Source organism: Perognathus longimembris, chromosome 15 (genome assembly GCF_023159225.1).
Source record: "Perognathus longimembris pacificus isolate PPM17 chromosome 15, ASM2315922v1, whole genome shotgun sequence".
Taxonomy (NCBI): Eukaryota; Metazoa; Chordata; class Mammalia; order Rodentia; family Heteromyidae; genus Perognathus; species Perognathus longimembris.
This window is the reverse complement of record NC_063175.1, coordinates 40118038-40141414: the sequence shown is the minus strand read 5'-3', so window position 1 is coordinate 40141414 and position 23377 is coordinate 40118038. Positions and strand designations below refer to the sequence as shown.

The 23377-nt window shown below is 45.0% G+C and overlaps 1 protein-coding gene across 2 annotated transcripts in view; it reads left to right on the top strand.

Annotated features, from left to right (window-relative positions):
- Positions 1-23377, top strand: part of Zbtb7c (zinc finger and BTB domain containing 7C) — a 280865-nt gene that overhangs the window by 142622 nt on the left and 114866 nt on the right. For both annotated transcript variants that reach the window (XM_048363509.1, XM_048363510.1), the window contains one exon: positions 19641-19702. The gene's annotated coding sequence lies outside the window, so the exon portion shown is untranslated. The remainder of the gene's footprint in view (positions 1-19640; positions 19703-23377) is intronic.

The window sequence follows — 23377 nt, the reverse complement described above, 5'->3', positions numbered from 1 at the left end:
ATGTTGGCTAACTTCTAGCTTGAGACAGCTTTGAAACAAAGCTTCAATGAAGATATTTACTGAGTGTGTGTGTGTATGTATGTGTATGTGTGTGTGTGTGTGTATACATAAATATCTTTTCTGTTGAGTATATACTAGAGTGTGGAGTTGCTGGGTTTTGTGGTCTGTGACTATTTAGCTTTCATAACTATTGCCAAGTGGTCTTTCAAAGTACCTGAGTGGGCCAATGATCTCCTCAGGAGTTTACAAGAGCTCCAGTGCTACGCAGATTCCCCAGCACTTGATGTTTTTCTTGGTTATTCTACTTGGTGCAATGATATGTTGCTGTGATTTAATTACTTTACATTTGTACAGTATCGAGTTTACTGGCCATTTTGATATCCTCTTTTGTGAAAAGCTGCATCAAATATTTCTCCATTTTAAAATTGATGTCTGATCTTTGTTGTTGTTGTTCTTGTATTGGGTATCGTCTTTTTATTTAAAAAAGTATATTCTGGATATGAATTACCTGTCTCTTTTCATCTTATAGCTTCCCTTTTTCTTCTGTTCATGGTCCCTTTTGGTTACCAGAAGTTCTTAATTTCAATAAAGTTCATTTTGTCAACATTTTTACTGATGGTGCCTTTTCTGTCCTGTAGCTAAAAGAAATTTTTTGCCTACTAAAGATCACGCAGATATATTTTTCCAAGGCTTTCTTTTAGCAGCTTCATTGTCTTTTCTGCTTAGGTATATGACCCATCTCAAATTAATTTTTCTTTAGTGTGAGATAAAGGTCAATTTTAAAAAATATATTGATGCCCAGTAGATTTGGCACCATTTACTGTAAGCACAATTTACTGTAAACACCATTTACTATAAACCCTACCAAAGTGAAGTGCAGCCTCTGTTACAAGTTACCCTACATGAAGCTATTTCTGGACTCTATTTTGTTCCATTGAACACATTGTCCTTGAACCTATACCACTCTGCCTATTACTGTGGTGACACAGTAATGAGTCCCATAGCTGGTAGTATAATTCCTCCAACTTTGCTCTTCTTCATTCCACATGTTTGTCACTATAGAAAATACAATGGATGTCTGATTATTGACTTGATCTACCAATCTAGCAAGACCTATCTTGCTAGATTCATTTATTATTACTAGTCTTGCCTTAACCAACTCTAAACCATGTGAAGGAGGATTCTGGACCTCAGTGAATACTCACTAGCTATCCTGAAAATCTTCTAATAGCAGAGGGAGGGAAAAGAAAGAAGTCTCTGTGAGTTTTAATCACTGATTCCCTTGACAAGTATGATCTCCCTCAAAGGCCCTTCCTATCTCATTTCTAAGCTGTGCTCTGTTTTTCTTTTATTTATAGTCCCTTGCACCATTATAATTAAGGCTTACCTTGGCTTGGTGACTGAGAATTCAGATGGCAAGTTAGATGGCCTGTCTACATGAGTACATTTCCTTTTTCCTCTCTGAGAGAGGTTGGCTGGTTTCTGCCAGGAGGCTCTGGCATAGGTCTGTGGATGGGATGTATGAAGAGAAAAAGCCGGTACTGATACTTAAGAGTAGATCTGTGGAGGTGATCTTGGGATTTGGAATCCATAACACAACCATTTGCTAAATATTTACCAAGTTTCTAGTCTGGACAAGCCAGGTGTGGTGGTGCATCCTGTAATCCTAGCTACTCAGGAAGAAGAGGTAGAAGGATTGTGGTTCTAGACAAGAGCTTGAAACACTATCTGAAAAACAAATTAAAAGCAAAAGGAATTGGGGACATGGCTAGAGTGGGGTTGTAAAGTAGGCATGGAGTGTGGTTGTGAAGGCTCATGGTAAGGTAAGTTTTTAGCAAGCGTTTGAGCTTGGGAGGCTTATAAAGGACTATGACTTCTTCTTTTGGAAGGATTTGTCTCTCTGTCTCTTACCACCCCAGGGAGTGTGTTCAGGTAGAGTGACCTCCATATAAACCAGAGAGAATGCAAAAGAGGAGTGGGCATTATGGAGAGTGAGTGAGGGCCATGAGATGAGTCCCCGGCCATTTCTCAGGTGTTCACAGACAGCTTCATCCTGTGGTTGATGGTCAGAGCACATGGTCAGGTTCAGGAACCCATTAGAGATGGAAGAGAGCTTATGGCTACCCCTACAAAGTCCCCAGAGAAACTGCGCATATAAGACACACCCCTCCTCAGAGAGTCTAGTCTTACCCTAACCAACTATACACCACATGGAGGAAGACACCCACTAGCCCCCTCTGCAAATTCTGGCCCTCAATAAAGACTCACTGGCTGTCCTGAAAATTTTTCTCACAGCAGAGGTAGTACTCAAAATATTAAAAGTAGAACAACCATATGATCTAGCAGTCTCACCGGTGATTTCCATAGGAAGTGAAACCAGTATGTCTAAGAGATCACTTTACATTCATGGCTATTGAAGCACTATTCAAAATGGACAGGAAGTAGACTCACCCTGTGTCCATTAATGGGTAGTGAAAATGTGAGATTTATACATGATAGGATACTATTTAGTTACAAAAGAAGGATAATGTGTCATGCAGGAACCACTGGGAATGGTCCTGCCTTAACTTAATGTTTATCAGACCCTGGGCTGGATGCTGGGTCTATGAAGATGAGTAAGACACAACTTTCACCTGCAGGATTCATTTACAGAATTGTGGGATGGTGACGAGGGCCAAGCTAAGCATGAGACCACAGGAACACCAGCCCAGGCCAGGGCCAGGGATGGGGTTGATGCCTAGACCGAAGGAGGCTCTTGATGGCACATTCCAGAGAGGGCCATAAAGAGGGGTGAACACTGCAAAGAGTGGCACCCTGGAGATACTCCAGGAGCTGCTGTCCCTCTTCTTGGTTGCATTTCAGAATTTTGTGTGGAATCAGAAGAGAAAGTCCATTCTTCTGAATCTTGAAGCATTTCTAAGATACTCCCCATTTATGTCCTTGTTTGCAGCTTTCAGTTTCCTTAAAATAGGGTAGTTAAGCAACCTGCTTGGGGACCCTGCCACCTCCCAGCCTTTGCCAGGAGTGAAGCCCAGGGTACTAAGCATTGCTGCCTTGTCTCCTGCTCCTGCCTGAAATTCTGCCAGAGCTGGAGCCTGACAACATTAAAGATGGCCCAGGAATTGGTCAAGGCCAGGGTGCAGTGGGGCAGCAGGCAGCCAACTTCGCTCTGGAGCCATCTGGGAGGACAGGTGGGAATAATCCTACTTCCTAACCCAGGCCTTTTCCCTGAGCTGTAGGTGGCACATGCTTTGGGACTGCTGGCAGAGGCTGCAGGTGACAGGGTATTGGGTGACTTGTATTCTGCCTCTGCTCAACAGCAATGTCCCTTGTGCACTCCCACTGCCTGTGTGGTAGAATGGATGTTAGGGGAAGAATTTCAAGGGTCTTGGGTACATACATACCCAAGGCTCTGAGTGCAGGTTCTACAGTGCTGTCTCATCTGGTGGCTTGCTCCTCCTGTCTAGCTTGTCTGAGATCCTTTCTCTGCCTGTCTCCATTTGGTGTTTTCCAGACTCATCTGGAAGGTCTCAGCTTGCTTCTCTTTACCTCTATCAATGCTGGGATATGGGCACAGCTTTTCCAGGCCATAGCAGCAGCCTCCCTTTTATTCTGCACACATCCTCAGGCACCAACACTACTCACGTGGCTTTAAGCTGGAGAACATCCCTATCTTTACCTCCACACAGACTTTTCATGCCTAGTACAGATGGTGGCCCTGCCCAGTAATACTATCTAAGTAAGAGTCTTTGGTCCACCTTGTGGTTCTCCACTCTGTGGCTTTTAACTAGATTCTGGGGAGGGGGTGGAGGGGTCTTCTATACCAGAGAAGTGATGGGAAGGCAGGTTAGTGGGCGGAAGGCAGCTCCATACAACCACAAAGAGGAGAGGAGACAGGCGTGTCGATGAGTCCAGGTGAAAGCTGGCTATGTTGTAGGTTGATGCAGCTCCCTGAATTGTTTCAAAGGCTGCTGGGAATGTTTGTCACAGAGATATGTGGGCCTAGGATTACATAGTGCCTCTCATTTAGGCCGTGTGGGGAGGGTGCACGGGGATTTGTCATTTGTTTTGCTTTTTTTTGCACTCTTTATCTATATGGACTCTGTGTGTGTGTGTGTGTGTGTGTGTGTGTGTGTGTGTGTGTGTGTGTGTTGGTACTGGGATTTGAACTCAGAGCCTCTTGCCCTTGCTTAGTTTTATCACTCAAGACTGAGGCTCGGCCACTTGAGCCACATTTTCACTTCAAGCCTTTTGTTGACTAATTGGAAATAAGCCTTGCACAGACTTTTCTGCCCAGGCTGGCAGATCCTCAGATCTCAGCCTCCTGAGTAGCTAGGATGACAAGCATGAGCTACCAGCACCCAGTTTACATGGACTATTTTATACCAAGAAATGTTTTAAAAAAAGAAAATGGTGTCTGGGGCCATAGTGAAGGAGCTAGTACAGGAAAAGAGAAAGAGAGAGGAAGAGACGGAGAGGCCTGAGCAGAGGTAGGCCAGTCAGAGTGTGGATGGGAGGAGAGGTGGGGGTCCAGAAAGTAGATAGGAAGAGGAATGTGGAAACCTGATGTCATGAGTCACTGGGCTTCCTGGAGGAATTTGCCAGAGCATGGGACAAATACTGTTCCAAGGCCAGGACAGAGCTAGAGTGATGTCATCCTGGGATTAGGACATAGGGGAACCTTGATGGAGTTTCCTAGGATACAAAAGATCTCTCTTTGTGGCCTAACATTCCCCTGGTTTATATCCTGGGCTGTACCTTTGTTTCCAGATACTTCTGTATGGCTTTTAGGGGCATTTCCTTTGTTGTTATTATGTTTCTCATCTTTGAAGAAATAAGGCAAAAGAAGGCAACTTTCCTTTTCAGCATGCTCGGTGTTCAGACTGGATCTCCGAGGAACTGGAGAATTGAATTGTATGTGTCATGGAGGAGAGGGAAAGGATACCTTGCGGGGGAATGATTTTCTTTATAGAAATAACCTACCTAATTAGCAATGCCTTTCATAGGCTCCACTGAGACTTGGGGGTGTTGAGGTACTTGTCTCTATTCTTATATGGAAAGGAGTATGCACCTGCACAAGTGTGATGTCCAGGCTTCATGCTCCTCCTGTCTGTTCTGGATCTGCACGGAACTGAAGGGCTACGTGGTCATCTGTATTCTGCCTAGTGCCAGCAACGAGCCACACTGCCTCTACTCCCCCAGCACATGGGACCAGGGCTGTCGCTTTTGAAAAGAGCAAGAAGAAACTTGTGTAGAATAGTAACTTCCCCAGAAGAGTCCCACCCACCTTCTGCGCCTGTGTGTATGCGCGCACACGTGCGCACACATGTGTGCACTTGAGAAAGAGAGAGAGGGAGGGAGGGAGAGAGAGAGAGAGAGAGAGAGAGACCACCAGTAAACAAAAAAGAGCTAAAAGAATTAGAGCCAAATCCAGGAGTGGGAGAAAACTTCCATAAAACTATAATTGATGTCTTCAGAGAGATAAAAGGAGATAATACACCCATAAAATGAGAATGGGAGGTTATAAAAAGGGAACATCCAAAGAATAAGGGAGAATGCTAGGAAATTACACACATAATAGCAGAAATTAAAAATTCAGTAGAAGGTTTGAGAGATAGAATTGAAGGACTTCATCAGAAAGCCAAAAAGGATAGCAATGTAGAAACTGGATAGAAAAACTAAGGAATTAGAAGGTCAGTTTAGAGGCTGGGAATGTGGCTTAGCGGTAGAGTGCTTAGCATGCATGAAGCCCTAGGTTCAATTCCTTGGCACCACATAAACAGAAAAAGCTGGAAGTGGCACTGTGTCTCAAGAGGTAGAGTGCTAGCCTTGAGCAAAAAGAAGCCAGGGACAGTGCTCAGGCCCTGAGTCTAAGCCCCAGGATTGGCAAAAAATAAAAACAAAAGTAGAAGGTCAGTTTAAGAGGAACCCTCTGTCTGGAGAAAAACATATGAGAGAAGAAATGGTCAGAGAAATTCTATTAGAAGCTTCTAGAATCACTTTCAGATTTCATGATCATGAATGGGGCAGACCTACCCCAAAACACATTATTGCTGAGTTTTGGAACACCAGATTTACAAAACTTTCAGAGAGGGAAGACTGGTGGTGTGACTCAAATGGTAGAGCTCTTGTCTAGCAAGCTGAAAGCTCTGAGTTCAAACCTCAGTACTGTCAGAATGATCTTGTTTTGATGGGGGAAGGAAGTATGGTTCATGTAGAGTATTTAAATAGTGAGTACAAGGCCTGAGTTCAAGCACCATTATTAGCAAAACAAGCACAAACTTTAGGGTGGAGAGGTGGGTCTGCGTTGCATTCAGAAGTTGGGATACAAAACCATCTTAGATTCCACCAACATTCCAGGCACCTGAAAGATCTGGGAGCAGTACTTCAACCTACCAAGGAAATATGGCTTCTCACTTCCCTTTCTGTTCATGTCCTGATCCAGTGATTTCAGGTAGACATGGTTTCCAAAGTACTATGCCCCAGGCAGTCCTTCTCAAGAAGGACTAGAGGAGGGTCAGTAAGCCACAATAAACCCAAAACAAGAGCAGTGTGTGTAGTAGGTAAAGCAATGGCCCCACAGATGGCAACATCCTAATTCTCAGAGCCCATGAGTGTGTTAGGTTTTATGGTGAAAGAGACTTCCTATTGCAGATGACATGCAGACTGCTAACCAGGCAGCTCCAAAGAGGGAAGATTTTCCCGTGTTATCCAGGTACACGCAGTATACTCACAAGGGCCTGTATGAGTGAAAGAAAAATGATGGGTATCAGGTGATGGGAACCAATTCTCTCCTAGAGTCTCTGCAAAGAACACAGAATCTGCCACCGCATTGGTTTCAGCCCAATCAGGTCCATTTCAGACTCCTGACCTTCAAAACTATAAGCCAATAAACGTGGATATCTGAAGTCTCTTGCAATAGTTTGTTTGAACAGCCTAGAAACCCACGCAGTATGTTTGGAGATATGTTGTAAAAAAAAAAAATTCCCAGGTAACAGCCTCAGGAACAATTGGTACAGCCTAGAGTGGCAGGTAGGGAACTCTATTTTGCATGACTCCAGGAACAACACAGAAAGTATGGATGGATTTCTAATGCACCAAACTGCTTCCAGAAGAACTTTAATTACTTGGCAGTTAGGCTGTGAATAAATAAATATTAGGTGTATATAGAGCCATTTTTCACACTAAAGGAAATGGAAAAGTTATGCAGGAAAAGAAATGCTGTCACGTGGCTCATCATCACAATTCTGTGAATACTGATAATTGACTTAACTCAAAATGGTGAGAGGGTACAGAGGCTAGAACTGTTTCAGAGAGGTGGGGGGGCCAAATAGGAGAGATAAACCTCTTTTCTATTGAGGGATATAAATAATGGGAGACATTGAAAGCCAAGAAACAGTATATACCATGTGCTGGGAACTGCCTTTTGTCCCTTCATAATCCTTATGCTGAAGCCCCAATCCCAAGTATGGCTATATTTGGAGTAAGGAGATAGCTAAGATTAAGGTTAAGTGAGGGCATAAAATGGAACTCTGAACACAAGATTAGTGTCCTTATAAAGAAGAGATGACAGATAGTTTGTTCTTCCCATCACATGAAGGTACAATGAGAAGAACATTTACAAGCCAAGAAGAGAGCTTTTTCCAGAAACTACTCAGCCAGCACCTTGACCTTGGTTTCCAGCCCCCAAAATCATGACAAGGAAATTTCAGTTGTTTAAACCACCTAGCCGATGGTATTTTGTTACAGCAGCCCTAGACTGTAATGGACTATGTTATTTAAAAATATGACAGGAAAGCACAGAAAAAATAACTAACAATTGAGAGAGTTTAATCTCTGAGAATTGGGGCTCCATGTAGAAAGGGCTGCTATGATTCTTGCTTTTGCTTTTTCAATGCATGTATATATGTATATGCTTGTTTACTTTTTTTTTCAAGGTTAACTAATTCAAACCTGAAAGGTATCTATTGACTTAGGTAGAGGAACAGTTCAGAGAGTGACATTCAGAGAGTTCAATCAGGTGTCCAGTTCTGTTTTGGGAGGGAGTGTAGCTCCGTGCTGCCCTCTAGACTTCTTTTTTTTTTTTTTTTTTTTTTGGCCAGTCCTGGGCCTTGGACTCAGGGCCTGAGCACTGTCCCTGGCTTCTTCCCGCTCAAGGCTAGCACTCTGCCACTTGAGCCACAGCGCCCCTTCTGGCCGTTTTCTGTATATGTGGTGCTGGGGAATCGAACCTAGGGCCTCGTGTATCCGAGGCAGGCACTCTTGCCACTAGGCTATATCCCCAGCCCCTCTAGACTTCTTTTGTTAGCACAATAGCGGCCAAAGCTCTAGGCTTTGCATGGACTTTCCACATTATCAGTGATGGGGATTCTCCTCCAAAAGCCCTCAGAAAACATGCCCTTGAATCTTATAGGATAAAATTGGTCTAATCATTATGGTCAAGGACCTGAGATGAATTGATTGGCTTAAGTCAAACATGACCCACCCTTGAAATACATTGATTTGGTGGGGAGGGGGGAAGGCTAATATTCTGGGAGGAAATTAGATTTCTTTTCAGAAGGAGAGATGAATAGTGGATGGCTCGATGTAACAAATGCCCGCTATGGATGTGTTCCTTTGGAGAGAATTTTCTCTCTTCCTAAAAGTTTCAGGTGCCTGGTAATACTTGAACTGTTCTTGGTTGTTGGCTGATTGGATGGTTCTTGGATTAAATGTTAACTTTTTCTCAGTTTGGTTCAAAAGGTAAGCTCTTCATATGAAGAACATGACTGTGTTAAGATTAAACAGGAAAGTACCCCCATACTGTGTAAAGGACTTGAGAACTTAAAGAAAAATCAGTTAACTCATAACCACTTCTTCTATTATGACATTTTTGGACATGACCAAAAATTTCAGGCTCAAGAAGACTGTGTGATGAAAAGAATTCCTAGATGTTCTCCTGACTCCCAAACCCTCCCAACATCTGTCATAGATGCCAGAAATGATGTCATTTCCTGTAAGAATGATGACAGCATGTACTGTAAGAAGTGCTCATGACCTCCAGGAGAGGGCCACATTTGGGATTGTCTGTCACTGATGCAGGAGAAGGCTACATTTGGGATTGTCTGTCACTGATGCTGGAGAATTAGTTGGAAAGATCCTTAAGACAGCTGCATGGGAGGAAGTTTGGGTGTGGGAGTGCTGGGTGGAGGGCATCTGGGGTGGGGTGACCCACTCAGCATAGGGCATTGCTGGGAGGAGGTAGCACCTGGTAAGGAGCAACTAAGGCGGGGTAGAGAGAATCTTTAGAGACTGGAGAATAAACCTTCACCCTGTCTCCTGGTTACAGAGAGCCCCAGATGCTCTGAGCAACAAGTAACTCTCCTGCCAAATTTATAAGCATCCTCCATTGCCTCTGACTGACACCCATGGCTGGAAGAAGGCATGGGACGGGCAGGCCATGGTCCAAACGATCCCTATGTCTGCTCCCACCAGCTGAGCACTACTTCCCTGGGGACAGCTGGCTTAGTTCCAAACCCTGTTTATGCCAGTGAGTCTTACTTTTGTAATTATGCTATTTAATTAAATAGTATACCAACCAATTCAATACTATTGTATAAGAAGGGGCCATTTCTAGGAGAACTGAGTGGAAATGTTGGAAAGGTTGGGGGAAAAAACTGGGATTTTAAAAATATGCTCTTAAGTTAAACACAGGTAAAAACAACTTTAAGCTAATAGGACATCCAAAAAATCTAGAGAGTTTAAAAAATACCTGTGTAGGGGCTGGGGATATGGCCTAGTGGCAAGAGTGCTTCCCTCATATATATGAGGCCCTGGGTTCAATTCCCCAGCACCACATATACAGAAAATGGCCAGAAGTGGCGCCGTGGCTCAAGTGGCAGAGTGCTAGCCTTGAGCAAAAAGAAGCCAGGGACAGTGCTCAGGCCCTGAGTCCAAGTCCCAGGACTGGCCAAAAAAAAAAACCAAAAAAAAAAACCTATGTAAATATTCAGATTCTTTTGTGAGTATATTTGATCTCATTCCACTGGGGGAGAGACAACTGAAATTGGAAATTGTAGGCAAAGCCATATGAATGAGACTCATGCTCAAACGATAAAGTGAACAATTCCATCCAGGAGATACAAAGTCAAAGAAAAAGCATCTGCATGGAAAGTTTGGTAAATGAATGTTAAGTGTATGTTAGATGTTAAGATGTTTCAATTAGGGCTGGGGATATAGCCTAGCGGCAAGAGTGCCTGCCTCGGATACACGAGGCCCTAGGTTCGATTCCCCAGCACCACATATACGGAAAACGGCCAGAAGCGGCGCTGTGGCTCAAGTGGCAGAGTGCTAGCCTTGAGCGGGAAGAAGCCAGGGACAGTGCTCAGGCCCTGAGTCCAAGGCCCAGGACTGGCAAAAAAAAAAAAAAAAAAAAAAAATGTTTCAATTAGCCGGCCAATCACACCAGTTAAGAGGCCATCTGCCCCACACGGCAGCCACGGGCTTTGGCTCTGAGAACCTCACTCCCACTCCTTTGGACTGGAGTCTGGAATGCAGAAATAGGATTACGTTTCTAGGCCATAGATGCATAAATTGACTGGGTTTCCCAGCACTGGCAAAATTGAAAGTAGCCAAGGAGAAACAAGAAGAAAGCCGGGGATGGCTTCTTACTGGCCCTCTGAGAACCTGGAAGCAAATGCTAGAATCCAGCCTGCCTCCTTTCTCCCCTCCCTCAGGAGTGGTGATTTCATAGCTACCCAGAGCCTGAAACCCAGTTATGAATCTGCCCTCAGACCAGAGACCCTGCTCACCAGGGCAGACTTTGGGCCATCTGCTCTGCCCAGAGTTAGTGACTTATAGACCAGGTTCTGTGGTCCCATCATCCTCACCTCTGGAGTTCTACTCGAAGGCTCCCCGACCCCTGCAGACTCTATGGCTGTCTGCTGCATCCCGGGAGTCCACCTTGATTAAAGTAAAGACTTTAAAGTACTAGGGTAGAGGGGCAAAGAACAGGAAGTCCTACAGACTAGTGACACATGGTGTCTCTGCCCTCCAGGTCTGCTGGGAGATGGCCCCATACATGTAGAACTGAGACACTTAAGATGGACATGCTAATGGGGTGACTGGGAAGTGGGTGTCCAGGTAAACTTCTTGCAGAGGCATAATCTAAGAAGGAGCCTTTGAGGTGCACAGAGCCAGGCAGGCAAAGTGCTTATGTTTCCTACAAAGTAGATAGTAGTGCCACAGCCTGCAATGTGTAGTATTATCCCTCAGGATCGTTTGTGACACCTCTCTCCCCGAGCTGGCACACTGGGGCCATCTCTTCCCACCACACCAGAGCAGCTCCAGAGAAGTGCTGAGAGAGAAGTGCTATCCTAGGCTTCAAAGTTGGATGGCACTGGTGGTAGTGCCACACGTGGCTGGCATGACCACGGCACCTGTGGCTGCTGTCCCAAGTGGTTATTGTTTTTAGTACCTTGTTTTTTATTTTATTTTTTATTTTAAATTTATTTATTTATTTATTTATTTATTTATTTATTTATTTATTGTAAAATGCACAGAGGGGTTACAGTTTCATATGTAAGGCAGTGAGTATATTTCTTATCAAACTTGTTACCTGCTCGTTCGTTTTTCTCCCACCTTCCACCCTCCCAGTTCCCTCCTCGCCCTCCCCCAATTGTACAGTTGTTTTACAGCAAGCATATTGTCTTAGAAGTTTTGCTGTTGCATTGGTCTGCCTTTTACCCTTTGTCTCTCCACTTGGGTGTTCCCTTCCATAGTTCCAATAAACATATATACAATACCCAGTGTACCAAAGTCAGTTACAGTGACATCAGGGGTAAAACCATTGGCAAGAAAGACAAAAGAAAAAGGCACTCTGAGAAGTGGCCTGCTTTTGGACATGTGTGCCCCTCCCTGGAAGCTCCTGTGGGAGGTGGGGGAGGGGACGTTCCACTGCAGGAAGACAGGTGCAGAGCTGAAGGGAGTGCCTTCCCTCTGAGCCTGCCCAAAGTTACCACACACTTGTTTCACATTTACCATTGCTGTGATGGTTCCTAAAGCAGGGAGTGCAACTTTCTCTTCCATCTGAGAGAAAGGTGGGCATTGAGCATTCCTCATCATGCAAGGTACCAGGTGGAGGGAGAACTTTCTAGAAAGCATGTTGTGATGGAGGAATTTGTACAGGGAAATAGGACAAAGGCAAAAGAAAAAAAATAACTGTAGAAACAGGCACCAAGGGGAGGCTGTGATCACTGAGGACAGAGCAGTCTGCCTCCCCTGTGCTGTCTAAGCTCCAAATATGTCACACACACACACACACACACACACACACACACACACACACACACACACACACACACACAGGGAAGCCTTACTGACTCCCAGACACCCTCCCCATGAGCCCAGCAGACAGAAAGACTCTTATAGTTTATTTCAGTTATATTCTTTCCCTATTTCTTAACAAAGAAGACTCATTTTTCCAATCTAAACAGTTGTTCAGTATTATAACACTGAGAATTGCTTGCTGTGGGAGAGCTGGTCTCTGTCACTTTGCTCTCTCCTTGCTGCCCCAGGCCACCCATGGCTGGGGCCCTTGCTCAGATCTGCCCATACCAGCCATACCTTCCTGAGGCCAGAAAAAAAAATTAAATGTGCATGACTGAGCAGAGAGCTGGGTTGGGGCTGCCTGACCACAGAGATTAAGCCTTTGTTCCTTGGATAGGCTCAGGCTCCACTGTTGGCCTTGGCTCTTGGCTCAGCCTTCTTTCTTTCTCAGGGCTATTTTAAGATTCTAAGCCATGGTCAACAGAGATTCCGCCTTCCAAGGGGCCATCACCTCGAAGAGAATTTGAGTGCCTGAGAAGACCATTTCCAAGACACACACACACACACACACACACACACACGTGCGCACACACACCTCCTTTTCCTCTGAATCAGACAGGACCTAACTGGCTCCATGCCCTAGTAAGCTAGGTAGGATGGATTAGACTGTCAGTAAATATTTGCTGGGCTTCCCCAAAGTACCCCCACAGTGGGGCAGTTTCAGGTTTACAGAGAAGATAGAAGAGAGGGGACCTATCCATCCTCTCTCCTCCCCACTGACTCAGTTTCCTGGATTGTTAACACTAGGTGACAGACTGCTATGGCTCCTTTGTTAGAGTCAATATGTTGGGATTGATGTATTTGTCTTTATTGGAGTCTATAGTTCTCATTAGGGGTACTTCGTGTGATTCTTTCTATGTTGTTGTAGTTTGGGGGCAAATGTATGAGGACATATATCTACCATTAGAGAATCATGTAGAATCGTTTCACTGCACCTCAAATTCCCTTTACACCATTGACACATCTCCACATCTCCTCCTCCCCAATCCCTGACAACCACTGATCTTTGTATGGTCTCCATAGTGTTCCCTTTTTCAGAATTTATTATAGAGTTATGTAGCTATTTCAGACTGGCTTCTTTCACTAGGCAAAGTCTTCTTACTGTTTGACAGCTCATTTCTAATTACTGAATACTACAGTGTTGTCTGGATGTACTGTCATTTGTTTACTCATTGGCCTACTGAATGACGTGTTGGTGGCTTCTACTTTGGGGTAATTATAAATAGAACTGCTGTAAACATCTGTGTACAGATGTTGTAATTAATTTCTTAATTTATTTAGTGCCAGTAGTAGTGGAGCCTCACACTTCTGCTTAGCTTTTTTGCTCAAGATTGACACTTTACCACTAGAGCCACAACTCCACTTCTGGCTTTTTTTTACTAGTCAGTTGGAGATAAGAGTCTCAGATTTGTCTACCTGGCCTGACTTCAAACTACAATTTTCAGATCTCAGACTCCTGAGTAGCTAGGATTACAGGTATGAGCCACCGGCACCCAGCTTTGTGTAGTTTTTTTTTTTTTTTTTTCATCTCACGTGGGTGAATTTGACCTGAGAATTTGACAATATTCTTTTTTTTTTTTTTTTGGCCAATCCTGGGCCTTGGACTCAGGGCCTGAGCACTGTCCCTGGCTTCTTTTTGCTCAAGGCTAGCACTCTGCCACCTGAGCCACAGCGCCCCTTCTGGCCGTTTTCCATATATGTGGTGCTGGGGAATCGAACTAAGATCTTCATGTGTAGAAGGCAAGCACTCTTGCCACTAGGCCATATTCCCAGCCCCAATACCTGAGAATTTGACAGACAGATTGTACACTGCCCTGGTTCTGCTTTTGAAGGAACTGCCAAAGTGGCTGTCTCATTTTGCATCCCCAGGGTGGCTGATTTTCATATCAGAGACAAAGCAAACTGCAACCCAACCTGCATAGCTGCCAAATGATTCTGTGAAGACTAGCCCTGCCTTCCTGCACCCAAAGCCCAAGGCTGGCTGGCCCATAGGGATGTCTTGTCATACCAGGCCCCTTCTTATCATCAAGGTATCGGGCTTCTACTAGTCTGTAAGAATGGCCCATGGGATATGGTCAGCTGTCATTATGTGCTGGGCAGTGGGAACATGACAGTGAACACTATGTCTCCCTCATGGAGTTAAGCACCCAGGGAAAAACCAGGCTCATGTCTTCATCTGAGGCCCTGCATCTGGTGTTTCCTCCTATGTCCTTATTTAATCTTCACTTCTGTCAGTGAGGTAGGAGGTAGTTACCATTAGTATAGCCACATAGCTGGTGAAAATCTCATGTAGAGAGAAGCTGAGCAGCTTGCTCAAGGTCACACAGCTGATCAGTGGCAAGGCCAGTTTGGTTCTAAATCACCCAGACATGGCCTCGTGTTGTTGCAGATCCTGCCCACAAGGACCATTACCTATGCACCCCCAGTCCTGTTCCCAGAGAATTATCTGCTATGTCAGCCATTCTCCTGCACCAAGGAGCTTGGCCCCAGCTAGTACCAAGTGGCTGCCACAGGCTTATCTTCTCCCAAGTGCCATGGGGGAAAATCATCAGGACACAGTATAAAATCACCCTCCTACCTAGGACCTGGGTAGAGTAGAAACTGACCTGGGAGCCTAAGAATGGAGCTCTGCATTTGTCTTTAGTGTGGCTTGCAGCACTTGCCTAACTGAGCTGTGAAGGGAGGCATTTGGAGGGCTCCAAGCACAGAACTTCTTTTTTTCTTAAAAAAACAAAACCAACAGAGACTGTGAGAAGTACAATATCATATTGGTGGCACATATTGATTTTTAAATGTTCTGCCAGTTTTTGGAAGAAAAAGGTTAGTGCAGATTAAAAGAAAGAGAGAGAGAGACATCATGAATTTGCATCAGATCCCAAGTCAGCTTCTCAACACAGGCTGCTCAGAAGAGGTCTTAGCAATGGGCAAAGGGGCCAGGAGCTTAGACTACATTTGTAGCAGGCTGTATACTCTGCTCAGCCCTAGCCAAACAAGACCTAATATCTGTTTCAGCCTACCATAAAGTCCCTCTATTTACAAACCATGCTGTTCGGTGTCCAGTGTCTTCTCCTGTTTGGATGACAAGCAGGCTAAATTTCACACCAATCTCTAGGACTATGCAGGAATAGTTGGGAAAGGCCAGTGAGTTGGGGTTGGGGCGCAGGGGGTTATGCTGTAATACTGCTGTGTCACTAGCGAGATGAAAGACTTAGGGATCTGTTGCTGTCTGGAAGCCCTGGTGGGAGAAAAATGCAGGTGGGAAGCAGGCCTTCTTGTGTCTGCATCACCATCAGGTAGCAGAGACCTTGGGCCATAATTAACACTTAATGAGACGAAGCTATCCTATCTGCCTGACAGGTGTGTGGGAAAATACTTTTTCATAAAGTAGCACCCAAATGTTAGTTAATATTAATGTGAACGTTGCTATTCATATAGTTTTTATTTATAATTCTTTTGTTGTTGTTGTTATTGGTCATGGGGCTTGAACTCAGAGCCTGGGTGCTGTCCCTGAGCTCTTTTGCTCAAGGGTAGCACTCTACCACTTTGAGCCACCATGCCACTTACAGTTTTTCTGGTGGTTAATAGGAGATAAGAGTCTCACAGGGAGTTTTCAGCTCAGGCTGCCTTTGAACTGTAATCTTCACATGTCAGCCTCCTGAGTAGCTAGGATTACAGGCATGAGCCACAAGTGTCTGGCTATGATTCACTTTCTCATTGCTACTGACAGTCACAAGCTTTCCACAGGTGGAATCATTCTATGTGAATGCTGGCCTCCCAGTTCCCCTGTCAGTCTGCACCCACAGCTAAGAGAAGTGGACTAGGAAACAAAGCAGTGTCAGAAAGAACTATGGCTGACAGCACTATCTTGTCAGAGGCCCACTGGGTCTCCCAGGATGGTAGACAGGAGTCAGAGCCCTCTGTTCCTTGAATGAATGCTGCTTTGGTTTATTCTCCCCTGTGTGGGAGAATCACAAGCATCCATCCCACCACAGTCAGCCTTGACAGACAGCGCTTCTGGTCATATAACCAAGGGCTGGGGAGATAGAGTTAAGGTGGTGTCCATTGACCCATTTCTGGTATTCCTTACTGATCTAATGAGAGCCAGAAAGCCTAGATCAGTGATGGAAGGACCTGCCACGACTGAGAGAGAACCTTGTCCCATTGTGAAGACATAGCAGGTAGAAGAATCCACCCAGCACTTGGAGGAAGGATAGTGGGTGGAAGTGCTGGTACCTTGCAATGTTGCCTCCATCTTCTCACCTCCAATTGTGATTTCATTATCTGTTAGAGGTGGGAAGGCTTTGGGAATCATACTTCACCTTTTACAGAAGAAAAGAGGGGGTGAGGCTTATCCAGAGCTGTTGATTGGGCATCTCCTTTCTACCAAGATTGAATTTCTTTTTCTTTTTTAGTTTGTACTTGTAACACTATTTTTTGAGACACTTTCCAAGAAAAATAATCAGGGCACTGAAAAAAATTACCCATGCTATTTATTCACCCACTCATGGAAGCTGTTAGTTCTAATGACCTTTCCAAATTAATAAAATCTGTAAATGTTCAATTGTTTATAGCACACATTGAGTTGCACCTCTAAAGGAGTGGAGGGAACTACAAGCCTGCCTGGAATATTTAGCTCCGGGGCTCTGCAACCAGCAGGCTTTGTACCCAGGTAGGGGAGCTGTGGTTCATATTCCCTGAGCAAAGGAGAAAGGAGAGGAGGCACCTGAGTAGCCCACCTTGTGCTCAGCCCTGTGGCAAAGTGATAGCAATAATCCTTGTCCGGGGATTTATTCAGAGAGGCAAAATGCAGATACAAATGTAAGTAATACCTAAGCAAATACTTGACTGCAGGCTATGGCAGTCAGAGAAAACAGCATTGGGAGGTATCTAGAAGATCACTGAAAAAAGACTGGAGGTGTGGCTCAGGTGGTAGCGTGCTTGCCTAGGAAGTGTGAGGTCCTGAGTTTCATTTTCAGTAGTGAAAAGAGGAGATTCCAGAAGGAAGTGGGAATTGATAGCAATCCAAAGAAAGTAGAACCAGGCTAGGCCACCGGGGAAAGAACTTTCTAAGCAGGGAGCAAAGGGGAAAGGTCACTGGGGTGAGGCTCTCCCCAGAGGGAGAGCTGGTACTGGAGGGGAATAGTGTGTGGACTGGAAGATTTGGGTACAAGAGCATTCTTACAACATCCATCTTCCCTCTACCCTGCCCACCACTCAGCTATGTTCGACAGACACTGTGTTTGTGAGCCACACTGAGCTCTGTGTCCTTTAGTCCCAGTGACAGTGTCTCTTCTTCCAACCACTGTAACTTCTAAGACTTTCAAGATGAAGACTGACAGAAATCACGCAGCAATATGTCATGCACGTTGCCCTATTGTTTAGTGGTGACTTTAAAATTTTTTAATTTAAAATTTTAAGACTATAAATAGTTTGCAGAAATGGTGAGACACAGGGTGAACAAATGCAGCAGTGGTACTCACTAGATGCTATGTTGAAAATGAAATATACAACTTGTTGTGGGGGTGGTCAGGAGGGGAAAATGGGGAGAAAATGAGGGAAGGGTGACACTGTTCAAAAAGAGATATACTTGTTACCTGACTTTCGTAACTGTAACTCCTCTATATATCACCTTTACAATAACAATTTAAAATAATAAAAAATGAAATAGTATAATCATTTTTGAATGTATGAGTCTATGACATTAAGTATATTCACATTGCTTTGCCAAACATCCCCACCACCCATTTCTAGAACCTTTTCATCTTCCCTACTCGGACGCTAACTCTGCCCTTCCCCTCCCCCATCATCCCTGCTAACCACCTTCTGCTTCCTGTCTCTATGAAATTAACTACTCTGGGGACCTCATACAACGTGGGGAATCATACAACACTTACCTTTTCTGTAATTTAGCATAATATCCTTGTCATTTGTCCAGGTTGATACACATATCAGAATTTTCTTTGTTTTTAAGACCAAATGCTACTCTGTTGTATATGGACCATGTTTTATTTATCGACTTAATTGCTGCTGGTGCTTGAGTTACCTCTGCCTTTTGCTATTGGGAATACGGCTGTTAGGAACCTGGGTTTGCAGATATCTATTCAAGAACTTTGCAAGGTTTATAAGTGGAAAAATAAAAAAGTATTTCAGGACTGACCTGGTGGTCTACCTTGTGGTCACCCCACTAGAGCTGGCTTGACTTACATTGTGCCTGCCTAAGATGCTTCCACCCTGAGCGGAGCTCTGAGTTCCCATTCTCCCAACCCTCCCTAGGCCACAGGGTGCAGCCATTTGTCCCATACCATGATGAGTTACTGTCATGACTGTGCCTTCATTTCTCATCCCCAAGCCCATCAGTCATGTCACGTTTGTCCCTCACGGAAGAAGCAAATGCTTTGTGCTCTTGCTTAGTAAGTTCTTTTCCTCACCTTCTAAAACAGATTTAGCCGTGATTGTAATAGCCAGGAAAAATCGCACAGGCACGGTCTCCTGTCCAAGTTTCTTCACCTCCCCACCCCTTCCAGAAAATGTCCATACACATGGGCAGAACCAAAGGGTATCCTGTCTTGAAGCATCACTACCTATAGGCGTTAATTGCCCAAACCCACATTACAACACATTAAAGCGGTGACATGTTCAGGCGGCAGGCAGGAGAATTCACAGTTCAGGTTGGCATTGTCATTAACTCAAGTCTTCGGTGTCAACTCCCTCCCGCGCCAAGCGTTCCCGCCTGGCCTCACAGTCAACCTCCGCAATGCATTTTCTGGCCTTTGTTGGTTTGTGTCAGCTCTTGAACATTATTTAAACGTAGTTTGGGGGTCCATGAATGCAATTACCATTGTGTTATTATTCACAGGCAGATTGTTAAGATGCAGGCAGCTGTACAAGGAGATGCCCTGTGCTGTGAGGTCCAATTTAGGAGGGCCTTCAGAGCCGAGCGCGCATGGTTGCTAGGCAACCCCATGCTACAGAAGTGGAGGCCTGGCTGGCTTGGGAGTGGGAAGAAGCCCAGCGCCTTCAGGGAATTGGAGGCAGTGGTCAATCTGAGACTGGCAGGGAGCCGGGAGTGGGAGGCAGCAGCGTGGGCCGAGCCCACAGGCCTGCAGGGTGGGGGCACCCACTCAACACTATGTTCCCAGGGAAGGGGAGGGGTGCAGCTACGAGGGAGAATGGAGAGAAGTTGCAGAAAACCAAGGTCGGCCAGGAAAGCACTGAAGGAGAGATTCCCAGAGCAGACACTAATAAGCTTCTCCATCCCTTTCTTCTTTTTGCAGGAAATGAACAGGTTTACAGGACAACTGGTGGCCTAAAATTGAAGAATAAGGCGTGGGTGCTTGTGAGTATGAGTTTTAGTTGTCAAATGCTGTGGTTTAAGAGTGTTCCTGGAAAGTGGGCGGATTCCCTGATAGGAGAAAACAGCCTTGACCTGGGTGGAATCAGCTCAGTTCTTCTAGAAGGTGGATGGGGCTGGACTCAGGCATATAAGGCATCATGTTGTAGGACCATGTGATCAGGTCCTAATCCTTCTCTGACCTCTCAGAGGAGAACATTCCCACTGCCTTGGCAAGAGAGAGCTGCTCCCTTGGCTTGTGATTGGTGTGGGACATAGCAGGAATTTTTCTGGGAACAGAGAGATGTGCATTTGTGCAGTTCTGTTTGCTACTAGGTTGGCTTGAGTTAGATCAGTACATTCTCATAGAGACCAGTTAACCATATGTTAAACTCTACACACCAATGCTGTCATCTGTCTGAGAAGCTCATTAATCACCAGGGTCTGGCATGGCCTACAGGTCCTGCGCAAACCCTGAGGTACCGAAGGCCCAGGCTTTACTTTGGGAGAGATCTCAGCCCTGTGTGCAAAGAGAAGATAATCTGCATGTGAGACAATTAAAGAGCTTTCTGGAAAGATCCATGTGGTTAGCTATGGCCCCAGTGGCACAGGTCAGAAACATTGGTGATGGGGAATTATTAGGGAACACTTCAGGGAAGGAAAGTCCTGATCAGGAAAAAGAAGACCTTTTCTAAGAGGCAGGGGTAGGGAAGAGGCCCTTGAAGGGGAGTTCACAGAGACTAGCCTGGATGACAGCATAGATGTGAGTCTACATATGGGATGGGAATTGGTGGGATTGGGCAAGGTGCTGAAGGGCTTGGAATAGCTGCATGAATGACCCAGATAGAAAGAAACAGGATGCACCTGTATAAATAAAAGTAACTTTCTACCAGTCCCTTGTTCCATCATTGAAAAGGGTAATATGAATTTTTCACCAAACTTGAGATTGACTTTGAGATCAGTACTTGTGTACTTTGGACAGATTGTTGTAACCAGCAGCACCTGAGGGCCACCAGCACCTATGAAACTGTGGGGATAAATCCTCAGCTCCAGTCAGACAGTCATGCCAACTGTCTATTTACTCTTCTCTAGAGCTGCAGTGCCCCAGGTTGAGGGGAAGCTGGAATTTATTTATTTAATAAGGAATAGTTTGATCTTAGCTATCCAGGAGGCTGAGATCTGAGGATTTAGGTCAGCCTGTGTGGGGAAAATCTGTGAGACTCTTATCTCTAATAAATCAACAAAAGCCGGCCAGAAGTGTGGCTGCGGCTCAAGTAGTAGAACACCACTAGCCTTCAGCATAAAAGCTCAGGGACAGTATCCAGCCCCAGTAAGGAAAGGCTGACAATCCTAGAACCAATTGCAATAACTGGTATATACATAGAATTATCAACTTAAAGCATACTTGACAGTCTTGCCTCATGGAAACCAGAGATTTCCATTTTGGAGCAAACTGAGGTTGGGCTCACTACATCTTCATTTAAGTTCTTTGAGTAACTGAGCTCAAGCATTCACACTGGCTTTCGACTGCCCTTGACTGGATCTTAATCTTTGATTAGGGAGCAAACCCATCTAGGGTTGACTCTACCCCCACTCAACCTGCTTGGGAAGCAGACTGATTTTCCAGGGCTCCCTTGGGTTCCCACTGTTGGAATTCTCTCTGTTCTAGAGGCCAGCATGTTGCTGTCAAGGCTTTCCTGGGTTATAAACCAGTATGATGATCTTCCACAGAGCAGGAAGGTGGTTATGATGGTGCCCCCAAAGCAGAAGGCTTTGTGTGTTTCTGGCACCAGAGATCACGCTCTGCCAAGATTGCTTTATTTGGAACACGGGAGGTACTGGCAAGGAAAGAAAATGAACAGAAAGGCCAACTCAGCAGACCAATGGGTTCTATTCAGGATGAAAACCTGGGAAAGGCAACCACATCTCCTTCAGCCCAGCTGAAGTGAAAAGTGACCTGCCCCCCCTTACAACTAGACTCCCTTTTTATCAGGCAGAAAATGGAGACGGGGTAGAGGTCAGGGGTGACTCATTTCGCATGGTGGGGTACAAGAGGGAAACAGGGAAGGGAGCTTTTTTTTTTTTTTTTTCAAAGATGGAGGCAGAGTGAGAGAGAGTAATCTTATCTTGAGTCACAAGATAGGGAGTTTTCTCAGTGTCAGCAGATGTGTCTATACCCAGTATGGCCCTCAGTCACCGGCCATCTCTTTTAAAGCCACAGGGTATGTTTGGGAAGTGGGGATGATTCAGGGAGGTCGGCAGCAAGGGCAGTTGTGATCATTTTCTCAGGATGTGGCTGTCAAGGGGGAAATGAGTGTGTCTAGTTCCAGTTATTTTCCATCAGTATTCAAGGAGATCTCTGGTCATGGGGACAGGGAGGGGGAGAGGGAAGGAGGTACTGAGTATGGATGTATGCTCAAGAGTGAGTTTTGGCTCCATAAATTGCACTGCTGTGATGTCTGGTTCAGAGACAAGGGCCAGCCCCCCCACCCCCACCCCTAGGGTCTTAACTAGTGGTGCCACTTCTACAGCATCACCTCAACCAAGGGCAAGGGGGCCAGGTGAAAGCCATATACTACATTCCTAGCAGCCAGGAAGAGATGCTCCAGCAGTACAGGAGACCTGGGCAGGGCTTCTGTTTACTGTCATGTTCATGACACATGTCGGGTTCACTAGACCTGGTGGCAGTAATCTTCATTACAGTGAAATCTGCTATTTAAGTGTGTAGGTATTAAAATAGAAATCTATAATACCAAGGTCTGTTTTTATTGAATACAATGTGTGCTTTTTTTAACCACTGGCAAAAAAAAAGGCAATACAGTCTCATGGCCTTTTATTTGAAAACATTGAAAGGTTTCCTACAAAAAAATCTACTCAGCAGCTAGGTACCAGTGGCTCACGCCAGTAACCCTAGCTACTCAGGAGGCTGAGATCTGAGGACAGTGGTGCAAAGCCAACCAGGGCAGAAAAGTCCCCATGAGACTCTTACCTCCAATTAGCCACTCAAAAATTGGAAGTGGCACTGTGGCTCATAGTGGTAGAGGGCTAGCATTGAGCAAAAGACCTCAGGGACAGCACCCATGCCCTGAGTTTAAGCCTCATGACCACTACCAACAAAACAAAAAGTCTACTCGATTAAAAACAAAACAAAAATGACAATGGGTGACATTGATCAAGAAGCATTATACTCATAACCTGACCTATAAAACTGTAACCTCTTTGTACAATGACATCATCATCATCATCGTGCTGCCTCCTCCTCCTCATTGGACCCATGTTGCTGCTCTCCTATTGATGCTCAGTGTTACCGGAGTTTTGCACTACTTGCCAAGAGTGTGAGTACAAAAACATCACCATGGTTTAGGCATCCGTCTGATGTAATACTGAGAAAGATACCATTTTCTCAGCCCCTGGTGTCTGCTGTTGGGGCTACTCTGGAAGGAGCTGGGCTGAAATGGGCCTCTTCTTTGGACTGAGAACAAGTCTGAGCCTGAGTAAGCCCTCAGTGGGATGTTCAGACTTTCTATTTCAAACATTTCCAAACTCCTCCATTACTGAACAAACAAGTGATAGAAGAATTGTAAATAATTATTTCTAATCTTATACAATAACCATTATTTAAACGTAATCATACAAGGTGTCAGTGACTCATTGTTGTAATCCTAGCTACTCATGGGTTGA